The 15,215-nt window shown below is 35.5% G+C and overlaps 1 protein-coding gene across 1 annotated transcript in view; it reads left to right on the top strand.

Moving 5' to 3' along the window:
- shank2b (SH3 and multiple ankyrin repeat domains 2b) overlaps window positions 1–15,215 on the top strand; it is a 971,122-nt gene that overhangs the window by 122,103 nt on the left and 833,804 nt on the right. The window contains exon 3 of the mRNA XM_028793812.2: window positions 9,506–9,578. The gene's annotated coding sequence lies outside the window, so the exon portion shown is untranslated. The remainder of the gene's footprint in view (window positions 1–9,505; window positions 9,579–15,215) is intronic.

The raw sequence follows: 15,215 nt of genomic DNA, 5'->3' as shown, positions 1-15,215 counted from the left end.
TCTCTAGCGCCTTTTCGCCAATTACATGTAGAAGCATAGACGCTTTCATTTTTTCACTTTTCCTATCTGCTTCAATCGCAGCAAGATACAACTCGAATCTCTGTTTAAATCTTTTCCAATTTTCAGCTACATTTCCCTTTAACTGGAGATTTAGTGGGGGCTGTAATCCTTACATATTTTTTTTTCTCTTTTGCTAGAACGTCTTAGCGCTTTCTGATCACGTTTTCGGGTTACTCACAGACACGCGACTCGTTCAAAAGCTGAACCTCTTCTTCAGATTCCTCTTCCAATCCGCCACTTCTGACACCATGTAGTGATCTTGTTAGGTTCGTAGTTTAATCAATACACAGGATTGAAAGATATAATAACTTTTTAATAGACAGACTTTAGAGACATTTACTGTACAAGTTACTAATCGTTCTTTAGTTCACGCCCATTCTCCTACTTGCATCGGCATTCACAGGCATTACTAATCATTCTGTAAGTATCCCTTAATAGACCTTACTAATCAACTATCATTACAAAATCCAACGTGGTTTGTGCCCTTCAGAATGAAAACAGTTAGCATTTACCTTTTTACTAAAAGGCGAGCTTTTAAGCCTGAGAAATCACCCCGTAAATGCACACGTTTAATTGCACATGTGTTAATATGTATGCTTACACAGTATTAAAAGACACTCAAAAATTAACGTCATTTACCTTCGTTCCCGCGTTTGACTCGTGCTGTAAATCTCTTCCTTGTTTTTAGTTCAAGTGATTACGTAGGAGGCGTGATGACGCGATACGTGACCCCGCCTCCTCCATTAGAGTATATGGACAAAAAACAGGTTCCAGTTATGACCATTACACGTAGAATTTTGAAATGAAACCTGCCTAACTTTTGTAAGTAAGCTGTAAGGAATGAGCCTGCCAAATTTCAGCCTTCCACCTACACGGGAAGTTGGAGAATTAGTGATGAGTGAGTCAGTCAGTCAGTGAGTCAGTGAGGGCTTTGCCTTTTATTAATTAGTATAGATTTATACCCTTTGCTGTGTCGCTGCAAATTAGGGTCAGGTGTATCCTATTTGCTTTATTTATCCTTGAGAGGCGTCTACAACCTGATTACAGTCTACCTAGGGCAAATTTCATTTACTGGACATTGTTTTGAAATGTACATACCTGTTTATTTAATGTCCCATAATTCACACTGCATATCAAGAGAAAATCTAAGCCACGAAGTCCAAGGGTTAGGGCAAGGGTATGAAACCGTTTCTAAAGCACTGAGTATTCCCAAGAACACAGTAGCATCAGTAATTGTGAAATGTAAGATGTTTGTAACCACCAGGATTCTTATTAGAGTCCATCCCACCCAACTAAGTAACCAGGAAAGAAGGAGGTGACCAAGCACCCAATGGTCACTCAAAAGAGCTTCAGAACTCCTCTGCTGAGATGGGAGATTTTGCCAGAAAGACAACCATTCCAGCAGCAGTCCATCAATCAGGAGTTTATGGCAGAGTGACTGGAAAGGTGGCATTTCTGATTGTGAAGCATATGACAGTTAAAAGGACTCAAAGAGCATAAGCAAAATGTCAACTCACTTCACAGCTTTTGGTTTATTTTAGTGGGGATCCCTAACTAGATGATACAACTTTTGGGAGGCCTTAAATTTTAATGCTAATCTTCTAATTTATTCTTTCTTGGAGATCTTTGTCTTTGAACTATCTTATTGCTTTTCTTCGTACTAATGTTGTAATTATCTTCTTCAAGCTCTGTAAAAATAAAAGTAGTTCATTTTTTTGTCATCTCTGACTGAATCTTTGACAACAGTGATTCCGGCCTTTATCTTATTTTAGTCTCTTTGAATTATTAACATGAGTGATCCTATGCATCAAATTGTTTTGCCTGCCTGTCCTGCCTTTGATGTTTTTTTTAGTTACTCCCTTTTTCCTTTGGCTCATTTCTGTCAACTTTTGATTCTGGTCTATTTGATAATAATCATGCATATACCGCTTATTATGTTAATCTTTTTCATACCTTCCTTAGAACCTTCATCACTTACACATTAACAAACTTCATCTTAAGCTGTAGTCCACTTCCTATCCTTGTCATTCTCCATCAACTCCAACAGTCATTAGCATGTTTGAGTCAGGAAATCTGCTTTCATTCTTCTTTTAAGTTTTATGTCTTTATTTGTCAATAGACGTGCCATTTCTGGAAAAGGAGTTCAGTGTGTCATGCTGGCATGCCCAGTGACCCAACATTTTCATTATGATGGATGACTCTTCCAGAGGCAGTAGGAAAAGATGCTTAGATACTGGAACAACTCAAAAGAAAAAAAATTATTGATATCAGGGAGAGAAAGGAACAAGAAGGACCAATCAGAATGAGTTTTCTGCTGCATTGTACACCCTTTATCGCTGAAACACAAATTAGGGCTTTTTATAGATTTAAAATTACACAAGCTTCTAAACCTCAAATTCAGATCTGTCCTGTTTTTATCAGTGCAACCTGCAACTGGAAAAATACCTTCAGTGCTTTAAGATGACAAACCACTACAGTTTATAAATGAGAAATGTATGGATGTTTCCTAGAAATTTGTTTAATTAACTGTCCTCCTATCCAATCACTGAAGGAGACCACCACAGACATGTCCATACTAATATATATTGTTACAATAAAAACTAAGAACTCTCTCTTCCCTTCTGTTGTCCTTCTTAACTTGTTTCCAGTAGAGACTCACAGGCCCCATCAATGTCATTTGAATCATATAATAGAGAAGGTAGCAGGCTTTACAGCTGAAAGTGGGCTTTTCCTGTGAAATCTGGATTAAAAGTGAAAGCAATTTTTTGTTTTTCAAAAGTACTTGGCAAAGTTGAAAGTGTTTTTAGTAATTTTTGGCTTATACACACTTTAAAGGTATTTTGGGGTCAGGACCTGTATCTGCAAGTGCTGGAACATATCCTGGATGGGAGGCCATTCTTAACCTGCTCCAGAAGGAATCCCAGATGGAGGTGCAGAGAAGTCCTTGACCAATTCAAGAGATATTAATATAATGGAAGGACAGTGAGGAATTGCAGAAATATTTTACATTTCCTACCATGGCAGCAGGAGACTGCTAATGATTCCTCTGCAGAGATGTTTTGACTCTTTTCTTATAAACAGGCCAGTTTCCTGGCAGGGATGTCTGAGGTCTCCAGAGGGAGTTCTGGGCAGACAATCGACAGGGGGATTTGTGAAATGTCTTTTTGTTTTGGCTTTGTGTGTCATTTATTTTGTATTTTTTTCCTCCAAAGTCCATAACACACATATATTAAGAATTTTGCAGTGTGAATATATAAGCATTACAGAGACTTAGAATTGATTACTATTTATTTACTTTACTGTTTATCTCAACAGTAGGAATTCATCATTTTTACCATTTTGTTAACCCACTGTTATAGAGGATCTTATAGGGGAGTCTGAGTCTATCACAGCAGAGTTGAGTGCAATGTTGGATTCAACCATTAAGACTTGTCCATTCTCGCCCTCAGCTCATTCACACCCCCTAACATACAGTATTTCTTTAGCAGCGTGAAGAAATTGAAGTTCATTCAGAAAACCCTTGGGACACAAGGAAAACTGTAGATTGTAGTAAACTAATAGTAAATCCTAGATAGCAGTTAGCAATTCCAGGATTTGAACCCATCCCTAAAGGTGCGAGGCAGCAGAGGTAACAACTAGAATACAGTACTGTGATACTGTGCCATTCACACATGACAGTTTTGATATATATATTTTAATGTTTGCTTGTATTTTGTTTGTCATGTGTATATAGTGTAATTCTGAACTGCTTCTTGGCAGTGACTGCCATGTAACAATGTGAAAGCAAGAAACCAGACATTATGCTATAAGTGGCTGATGGCAGTCTTAGTAACTGATGTTCACAAACACTGGTGCTGTTGCTTATTTTAACTCTAGCTTATGAACATTTGATGTTTTTGTTTTGTCATTGTGGTTTTAGCAGTGTAAAAAATTGTTCGACAGTATTTGTGCCATTCTGGAACATGTATTGTTGGTAAACTCGAAGTAGAGCACCTTCAATGGTGACTCTGTGGGGTGCTGGCTTTGACCCAGTAAGGCAAAGACATTATCTCAACCTTAGAACAATTGAGTATTGATCATCTGTATGTGGTGTTTCTTTGAGTAGGATGATTTTTTTAAACACCCGTTAATGTGGCGATTTATTTCTCTTGAAACCTTGGAAAGGGAAAAAACATAGATTAGTGGTTATGGTTTGGTAAAAAAAAAAAAAATTCTTCAGGAAATTCCATGTTTAAAAAACAAATGCATTTTGGAAAATCATGCAGCTATCCCAAAACGGGTATCTCATCAGATCAAAGCATACTTGATAAGCTCAGGTATATTATGTAATTTTTTTAAAAATAACATAAATACAGTGGAACCTCGGTTCACGACCATAATTCGTTCCACAACTCTGGTCGTAAACCGAGTTGGTCGTGAACCGAAGCAATTTCTCCCATAGGATTGTATGTAAATACAATTAATCCGTTCCAGACCGTAGAAACTGTATGTAAATATATACATTTTTTCAGTTTTTAAGCACAAATATAGTTAATTATACCATAGAATGCACAGCGTAATGGTAAACTAAATGTAAAAACATTGAATAACACTGAGAAAACCTTTAACAACAGAGAAAACTAACACTGCAATAGTTCGCGCTATAGTGCTAGGAACCGCTCTCGCTAAAAACACTTTTTTTAATGAGTTTTAAGCACAGGGGAAAAAAGGAACATTTGAAAAATCCGTAATTTAATAAACCACCAAGAAAAGTAACACTGCAACAATGCAGGCTACGAACCGATCACCGGAAACAGAACTGAAAACAAAAACAAGCCTTCTCTAACTTATGCGTCCCTCAATCGCTCTGTGTGTGTGTGCGTGCGTCTCTCTTTTGCGAGCCTGGAGCACCTGTGTGTGTCTCTCTAGCGCGCGCCTCTCTCTCCCCCGCCTGTGTGTGCGTGCGTCTCTCTTTTGCGAGCCTGGAGCGCCTGTGTGTGTTGTCACGCTTGGGTCACAGATTTGCACAGAGACACAGGAGGTTGTAGAAAAAAAGGAACTTTATTCAAAGCACTGCAAACAAACATTTGTCTCTTTTCAACAGTTTAAACGTGCTCCATGACAAGTCAGAGATGACAGCTCCGCCAGGAGCACAGATTGTCTGAGAGAGAAAGAAGGAGAAGCAAGCAACCAATTTAACAAACTGAAAGAAGCCCATGCAGGCTTTTTAAGAAGGCGGAGCACCGCACGAGAGGCATATTACGCGACAGAGCCGGGAAGAAGGGAAAGGAGGAATGTTAAGGTAGTCTGTCCATGTTTCTTAGGGGTTTTCCCAGGGGCATCTGTATTCTCTGGGGGTGCGATCAGCTTTGCAGCTCACAGTGTGTCTGTCTAGAGCGCTCCTGTGTGTGTGCGCACACGCCTCTCTCGCGCGTGTTCCTGTGTGTGTGTGTGTGTGTGTGTGTGTGTGTGTGTGTGCGTGTGCGCGCGCGCGCGCTCTCTCTCGCTTGCTGCACAGGAAATGCACAGGGAGAGAATGAACATCAACAAACCGAAAGGGAACCTGGCTTGTTCGTATACCGAGTGTTTGGTCGTGAACCGAGGCAAAAGTTTGGCGAACTTTTTGGTCGTAAACCGAGTTGTACGTGTGCCGAGACGTTCGTGAACCGAGGTTCCACTGTATTTAAAATTGCCAATTAGCTTAGCATGCATGTGTTTGGGATTTGGGAATAAAACTATTTTTTTCTGAGGAAAAAAAGTCACACAGACATTGGGACAACATGTAAACTTCTCACAGACTACAACCAGGATTGGGATTCAATTCCAGGATTCTGAATTCCTGAGACAGCAGTATTAACTAATGCAGCACCTCCCTAGTCACATAATGTATAGTATGTTCTTAGTTTACTGTGTATAAGCCTGTTACAATAAACATTGAAGAAAAAAACCTCTCCCTTTGGAATAATCAAGGACATTAAGTCCATCACAGTTTGTCAATCTCTGTTTACCTGTCTGCTGAAAAATAAATAACATTTAAAAGGTGCCCAAAGACCTACTTTCCTACACACTACTCGGTAACTTATTGCATGTATTTATGATTCTGTGTTTGAGGAAAAACATCTTTTGTAAAATTCACTCTTGCCCAGTTTCTTTTTTCCTGTACTCTTACTGATGATTTAATTGTAGAGTAGTAGTTGGGATCCACCATAATAACTCAAGATTCTGAATGCTTGTTTCATTTTACATACTAATCTCCATTTGCTCTGATATATTTATAGGTTAGATCACCCCAAAAAAATCAAGAAAAATAGATTTTACAAATTCAGGCAAATAATGTTAGCTTTGCTTGTCAAATAATATATGTGAGAATCATGTGTGATTACTGATAGTGATTTAACATTCATCCCTTTCCAAAACATTTATTTTCAATGCTTTATGTGTAACATTTCAGCAAAATTGAATTAAAATGTACTTTTTCCACTTGTTTAATGTGTATTTGAATTAATTTAAAATGAGCTCTAAAGACTGATATAACATGAAGAGATTTCAGGTTTGAGGTTCCTTTGCTGCAGTAACTCAATTTCAATTTTTTTATATATTTTTACACTATGTAAAAAATATATATAGTTTTTTGTGTGATTTTATTTTTTTTTCTGTTGACTTTTTAAAATCAGGATTAATATATTTTTATGGAAAGGCCTTTCTGGTGTATGGAAGCGATAACTACCTACAATGTTATCATCCTAAAGTTTGTTTTGACTTGCAAAACTCTAAATGATTAAGGTGTGCCTACAGCTGCAGTTTCAATAATCTGGGTGACATAATACACCTTAAGAGGAGTCTTTTCTGTTCAGTAAACATTCTGGGAAAAATAATTTTTACACTCCCCATAAAATAATATTCATTTTCTATTGCATTTGTTATGCTAAATTCCATTGACACAATTTTAATTTAATTTCAGTCTAATTGAACATTAAACTGAAACTCTCTAGCTTTCATACAAGTTAGAAGGGCACAAATCTTCTTTTACTATTTGATTCCATTAACTCTTCAGATCTCATGTGTCTTAAGAGTTATCCTAGGAGAAAGAAAGAACCTATACAGTATACCAGTGGCATAAACCTAAGTTTCCATATAAAGTGCGCATACTTCTCTAATATTAACGTTAAGTTACCTTACAAAAAAAAGGTTCTTCTTTTAATAATGACTAGAAAAATGTGCAAGTTCATGCACCATTTCTGTCACAAAAATGTTCGTGTAAGCTAGCTGCAAGGCACATTTCCAGGAAAGTGTTTGCTGAACAAGGCCACCAACGAGAAATTGTGCAAAAATTGAGTGAAAATCAAGATGCCACTCATCCCCAACATAATGATCAGTGCAACGTCATCTGCTAATATTTATGTCCTTTTTTTCATATTACTCTGGCAGTTTATAAAGCCGATGCCAAATTATATGAATTTGTGTTGTGGAGTATGTCAGATTTGCCAGTCACAGTTCATGATCTGGTCTCTGCACCACGTCACATTTACCGACTGAGCATCGATCTTCCAGCACAGTCCTGCTCACTCCTTTTTTCTGACAGCCAATAGCATGCAACCTGTTAGAGCCAGTGCTGTATAAAGTGTCAGCAGCTGTATAGAGAGTTTAGCAGCAATCTCTGCCCTTTATTTATTTTTTCCATTTTGTTATGATACGTAAAATATGAGACATCAGACAGTTGAGCTTGTCTTCTCTTTGTGAATTTCAAAACACGTATGTTCCCTATTCCCCATCGTTCCATTCTATGCATTGGTTCTCAGCTCTTTCACACAAAGAAAAAAGTCAAACTTATTTGATTTTAAACTAGCCTGTCGCAGACTAGTTGATTTCAGTCATTAGGTGCTTGCTGGTGACTACTTCTGAATAGGTAAAATTATATAAATGAAGGCAAAGACTGGAAATCGATAGACACATCCTCTAATGTGACATAGCCTTAAGAAAGCAAGTGGAACTGGACTTTCATGTTTTTTTTTTCTTGCTTGCTTTGCTTAGCCTTGACTGGGAAAAGTTTGAACTAGAAGTTCTAAAAGTGGTTTAAAAATAAATAAATAATTTATGCAGTGATATTTTATGCTGATTAAGGGGCTGCAGCCTACAAACCTGATCACTAAATTGAAAGTTGAAGTTGCACATGTGCACACACATCCAGGGGTGAACCAGGAACACGATAGGGCCAGTAGAGCTAATTCCTCTGCTGTAAACAAGCTTGCATCACCCACATGTAGGCAAATTCACACATGATTAAAAGCAGTGTTTTTTAGATAAGAAATTACATTGAGCATATGATGGAGAATTGAAAAAAGTGCTTAAGAAGACAAAGTTAAGGGTTGTTATAAACATTTTAATAACAAAGTAACTTAAAAAGAGAAGCTTATATCTTATTTTGCTCAACATCTGTAGGGCTGTGCCCCAGTGGCCCTTGCTGTAGAAAACCCACTGTTACCCACATATTAATATCTTTGTTCAAGAAGATGTTAACATGCATCCTTCTTGTTTTGGTGTTATATTGTTTCAATCATTTTGAGCTGTTTAAATGACTATATGTATCCTCAGCATCTGTAAAAATAGTGCCTTGCATTACTATTCAAGCCCTATTCAAATAAATTTTTTTCGTCTGTGATATTTTTGTTTCAAAAGTATGAATCTGAAAATGAGATGTGGAAAATATGATATATTCTCTTTGCATAAATATTCAGTTGTTGCATCAAAGGTCTGAAATTAACCAGACCAACACAGACCACAGACAAACACATGCTAATGAGGAGACAGTTGTCTTGCAGTTGGCCTCTGCCAATGAATCCATTTGGCCTCCACTTCATTTCACACTATGTTAAAAGAATTCTCATTAATAATATTCGTCAATTTTAGTGAATCATATTGTGTATTTCTGAGAATACACAGTTACAAAACACTTTGAAAGAAAGTAAGAGTACAGCACAAAAACACTATTTCTAGTAGTATGAATGTTTAGTGGCGTGACTAGACAGACGGAGCTGTCATCGGTTATCTGTATACTTAATGCTTAATGCCTCAGGATTAATAAAGTTTTCTGATTTTAATTCAGATTTTTCTAAATAAAATTAATATAGAAAAATATTGCTTTCCTGAAATGGATAAAGAAAATGCAAGAGAAATGTAATAGATTATAAATAAAAATCCCTGCTGTTATGTTAGTTTTAGTCAGTCATAGTTGATTCAAGTAATTTAAATGAACCATTAAACATAACAAAACAAATATGAAATTAATATGATTTTTTTTTTTTTGGCTGTGTGCAGATTTGTATTTTAAAGCATTTTTCTACATGCCTCCATTGTGTAATCTTCTGTAGACACATGTGGAACAGAAAGGGTGCAGTTTGGCAAATATAGGTTATGCAGATTTGATGACATCACTGCATTTTTTCCCTTTTTTTTTTCTTGCCTCTAGGAAGCTAATATGAACTTTTGTCAACTCAAATGATTTCAGCCTAGATTTCTCCTGGCTACAGTCTACTTATCTGGTAAGCATATTCCATATGAGAATTGATATTTGTTATTTATTTACTTTATGGGTTTAACTGTGTGTTTCTCTCAATATCTGTAATTACCTTTCGAATTTTACATATTTATATTATATATTAGTATATGTTAGTAGAACTGCAGTGTATATTTGCCTGAATTTTACATTTGTTTTTGTTATTGCTCATTTTTATTTTGTTGAAACATTCAAACATTTATTACTGTTATATTACTAAAAGGATATGCTAGATGTTAATCTTCTAAAATGCACAGAACAACTTTAGGTGTTATTCAAGATCATGCCTTTTCTGATTTTTGAAGCTTAATAAGGATTATTTTTGAGACAATTAACCTACTTATTTAAAATAAAAAATTGTTATACAGGAGTTGTGGTTTTGCAGGTTGCCTTATCTTTTAAAGATGTTCGGTTTAATTATCACCTGAAGTTAACTTTTACAGGAAAAGTGACCTTATTCAACATAGGAAATACAAAAGCATGGTTTATTACTGGCAAAAAAAAATGTTAATGGTCTTAAATTGTCAATGATTTGTTCTAAAGATAAAATGGGGGAGAAAATAAAACTTTGTAAGAAATTGTAAGAGAAAATCATTAAAACATAGAAGCCTTATTCTACCATTTGTATACTACTTTTTTGTAAAAATGAATGCATTTAATCAAAGTTGAAAACTGTGAAAAGATTTTACATTTGTATATATCGTATAAAATGCCAGTAGTGTAGACTTGACATGTTTTGTAGTGCTCTCAGTATGCCTGATATCCTCACAGTGCCTTTTGAAGTTTTTTCTTTTCATACTACATACGGTTGGTTATATGTATGCTTATGTCCCCTGTTCTGTTATACATCATTTGTGGTGTAAGTTACAGAATTTACTAATCCCCTTTGTTTCTTTAACAGTTATTTTCATTAACTAGTTTAATTTACTGCTTTTATTTAAAATGGTGCCCGCAGCAACTTTTCTTAATGTTAGCTGTTACTATTATTGACCCTGAGAAGAACAGTCCTGATGTGTAATTGTCTTACAGTTTGATGTCACAGATCAGTGTTTTAAAGCTGCCAAGAAACTATTTTAATAAGAGAAAGGATAAGTAGATTAATATATTGTTTATCCTTTTATCAATTTACAAACCATTTAGTCTAGTTATAGAGCCGTAAGAGGCCACAGTATGTCTCAAGAAAAGGTAATGCAGGAAACAACCAGGCCCACAGGACACATTCATTCACACTGGCTAGTCTGGAGTCTGAAATAACTTAACACACACATTATTAGGGTGTGTAAAGAAACTAGGAGTACCTCATGAAAGGAGGAAAAAACAAAGACAAACTTGAGGCAGAGATAAGGTGCAAGCTTTTAACATACAGAGACCAGGTCCACAATATAAATCCTCTCTTGTGGAGATACAAGACAGTAGTGCCAAGCACAGCTACACCATGGCATCACAGGTAATGCGTGTACTATGTAGTATTTTACAGTAAATGTATAACTACAGATTTTCAAACATGAACTTGTGAATGTATTTTAATATTTTAACATTTGTTTCTAAACTTTTTAAATTATATCTCAATTACTCAGTCTTTTTTATATCACTCCACTAATAACATGTATTGACACAAGACACTTGACAGAGTAATCAGATTTACAAGTATGAAATATGGAAACCGACCCACAGAATAAAATCACTGTAGTATATACAAGAAAGAAATTTAGCAAAACGTGAGAACTTTAAAAGTGCAAAGAGGCAAAAGTGATACTGAAATGAATGGTGTTGGATAAATGAATGAATTTAGTGTAGAGCTTTCACAGCTAGCAGACCCAGTAAGATTGGTGTACAGTATGGTAGTTATAAATTAACCGAGTATCCAGGGGTCTGTTGTGACTTCTGCTTGGATTTGATTGTCAGGATAGCTTAAGCCCCCAAACCAGACTCTTCTGTCATGGCTACAGGAACCTTTATTTGACTTTTGCCTTGCTGTTGATATGGGATTTACATGGTTTAAATGTTATTTGTGCTTTTATTTTCTGGGTTGTCCTGTTTCCTCATTCAGACTGCCTATGTGTATATGTGTTTCCAAATTGGTCTGGTCTGACTAAGTGTGGGTGTGTGTGTAAGTTTGTTATGTTGTTTTTTGGCAACCATTCATGGTTACTTTCTGCCTTGCCCTTGATACTGTTGCATGTGGCTTTGGCTCTGCACATTGCTGTTATGGAAGAAACAGGTTCATAAATTTTATGGATATGTATAACTAAACAATGATTAAAAAGGAAGTCTCAAATTATAAGTATTAAAAGGATTAAAGCAATCTTTTGCTATACAAAGCCATTCAAAATATAGAAATGACAGGTGAGCCTTATATAGGAAAGCAGTAGGAATCATTCCAAATGTATTTATTGCTCCTTGCTACCAAATTATGTATATGAAATCACAGAATGACATAAAGTAGAAATCTTGGCATAGAATTCTAAAGCATTTCATCTGAAGATGAAATTAACAAAATGATATATAGCAAAATGCAAAGCAATAAAAGTGAGCTCCTTACCAAGGAAATTGGTTCCCCACTTTATTTGTACCACAACAGGATGCATGAACAAGAGTTTCTAAATAGCAATTAGAATAATGACATCAAAAGAAAAGAACAGATGTGTTTCTGTTTTGGGTTTTTACAAACTTGGATCATTTAAGGGTTCCTGCTTTACAGCCCAACAAAGGAAGCACTTGCACAAAATGAAAAGTGTTGAAAGGAGCTGATTTTCAGTTTAACTCTTAATTTTTAAACTGAAACATTTATAAAGATTATAAAATATGCAGTGAAGGAATTTTGTATATAGGAAGGCTTTTTATAAACTGTGTTTAAGACCAAAAACATACTGAAGGACTTAAAAGTAATCTCATATTTTGGATCCAATCTTTTATGTGCAAGATGAGTGAGTGACATGAGATATATTTTACTGAACACCTTATTGTCTTGAAACCTGATGGCCATTTGATAGACCTTAAAGGCTATGTACTTATCTAGCTGTTGTGTCAAGGAGCTTATCCTACCAAAGCTTACAATTAACCAGAGGAGTCCTCTACTGATTACTGTACCAAACCTCATAGTGGAGTTTTAGAGAAATCCTATATATGTGTTTTCTTTGGTTAGTAGAATACATATACATGCTTTTCCATGCAAGAGGTAATGGAGCCTTTTTAGTTAGAGACAAGGGTGGGGCATTGTTTATCTTATGCCCACTGTATAGCCAGCCTAGAGGTGTATTTTTTCATTTGTGTTTAGTTAAGGAAAGCAATCAGAAGTCAAGCAAAATGACACTTCTTATTGGCTAACTAAAAAGATTACAATATGCAAGCTTTCGGGACAACTCAGGCCCCTTCTTCAGGCAGTTTGTAAGTTGCAGGCCTGAGTTTCTTTGAAAGCTTGCATATTGTAATCTTTTTAGTTAGCAAATTAAAGGTGCCGTTTTGCTTGACTTCTCATTGCATCCATAATGGCTAACATGGTACAACACCCTACTACTACAGTTAAGCAAGACAGAGAGAAAGACATAGGACCTGACAACAGTGGCTGATCACCATTAGGTTTTTTGCACTGTTATACAATTAACTCAATCCCGAGTTTCATCTGTATTATTCCATATTTTATTTTTTAACCTGAAAAAGCAGGAATGCATTAGCTTTTCAGCCTGACTAGATTCTATGCATGATCGATTTTGCTTTAATAATGGATACACAAAGTGACTCTTCTGTCCATTAAAGTGATTTTTGATGGTAATGAACAGCCACTTGAATCTGGTGCTTGGTATGTTGCATATGTCATAGTACATTTAAAATATTCTAAACCCCTAATATGGGTCATGAGTTATGAAGGCCAAATATTAAAGGACATTTTTGCCTACTGTTTTTGGAAATATATACGTTGGATATTTTTGTGCAACAACTACTTACAAAATCTCCAATTAAATTTGAAGTGGTATATCTATAACCAGTTAAATTGCTATTTACCTCTAATGTTTAATATTAAATTATTTAATTTAATTAAGTAATGATTGTGCATTAAGAATATTTGAGAGACAACCATAACAAATGTATTCAATTCAAAACAGTAAAATTCCAACCTGACAATAAATACCAATGAAAAACAATGCAAAAATACGCAAAAAGAACAGGGAAAAAAAACTCACTGAATTATTGGAGAAGCATATCAAAAATACCTCTGGTGTTGAATTTTACTGCTGCATACTAAAGTTCATCATTTGTAAACTGAAAAAGTATGTGTGACAACTTATGTAAGAGAAGGCTGTCCTCGCAAACTGAATACTCAGGTTTGCAGAAGAATTCACCAATTTCCCACTGATAGTCTCATAGAAATTAATAGCTAGAAGTGGATGGTATCCTCTAAAGCCTTCCACAGATATGGTCTGTATTAGGAAAGGATTAAAATAGAAGTCATTCATTAAGAAAATGCTACCTAGTAAAAATTCTGGTGGTTTCGGTGATAACAGTGAAATATAATTGAATATGCTTTTCATACTAAAATGTATTTTTAATGAATAACAAAAGTGCTAAAGTATTACTGATTAATTGTGCAAACTGGTGCACCGATGCTTGTTAATACCCTGCTTCTCAGATAGATTTTGTAACAGGTATTCACCTCTCACAAACCAATTAAAAATACAGGATTTTTACCACTTACTTGCTCATGTTCTTAAAGGGGAAACTCACCTTTTACACACAGTTCACATTACAAGTATCTATCATTACTTTTAAGACACTAATACTCTGACAGAAAATCACATTTCTCATTTTCTTTTGCATATACAGATTTGCATGTTTTGTGGTGTACGTTTAAATGCAGGTTTTTAGCATATCAGTAAAACATTCTTTATGAAATTCAGTACTGGAGGAAAAATTTCAGCTGATATACCAGATCAAATGGTATATCACCCAATTCTATGTTCTGATACTGGCATTTTAAAAACTGTATAAAAATAAGTATAAAAATGTCTAAATATAATGCACAGGTGAATGACTGCAGGCAACCTAACCAGTAGCAGTGACACCCTAAACAGCTTCATTCACAAAGACAACACAATTAGTACTCTGTAGACAACAAGTTATGGACATCAAACCAACAATGATAACAATCCAGTCTACATATGACAATATTGACCCCACAATCCCACAAACACAGGAAGTCGATAATCTAACCATATGCACTACCCACTAAGTTTTAAATCTGACCTTAAAACCAGTCAGCTGCAATACAGTTTATACAAAAAGAATTAAATGTTCTTTCAAAAATTCAGGTAGCATGGTGGTCTTTGTTTGATTGATTAATTATCAGAGGGTACTGTATATACATGACTTTTATCCCATACCTTTTCTGGATTTTTGAAATGTGTCAAGAACATTGTTTTACAAACACTTGGATAAGCAGGACTTGCATATTGTCCCCCAGTGGAGTTTTAAGATTCTTACAAAGTATGGAGAGAAAAAATCTGCAATATGAATAATTTTTAGAAGATGCAATGTGGACAAGTATACATGTCATAATGGGCAGTGATTAAGCCAACCTTGTTCTAGGAGAATTGTTTCAGCCTTTGTTTAAAGCACTACTACAAAG

The sequence above is a fragment of the Erpetoichthys calabaricus genome, chromosome 2, assembly GCF_900747795.2.
Source record: "Erpetoichthys calabaricus chromosome 2, fErpCal1.3, whole genome shotgun sequence".
Taxonomy (NCBI): Eukaryota; Metazoa; Chordata; class Cladistia; order Polypteriformes; family Polypteridae; genus Erpetoichthys; species Erpetoichthys calabaricus.
This window is presented reverse-complemented; position numbering and strand designations above follow the sequence as displayed.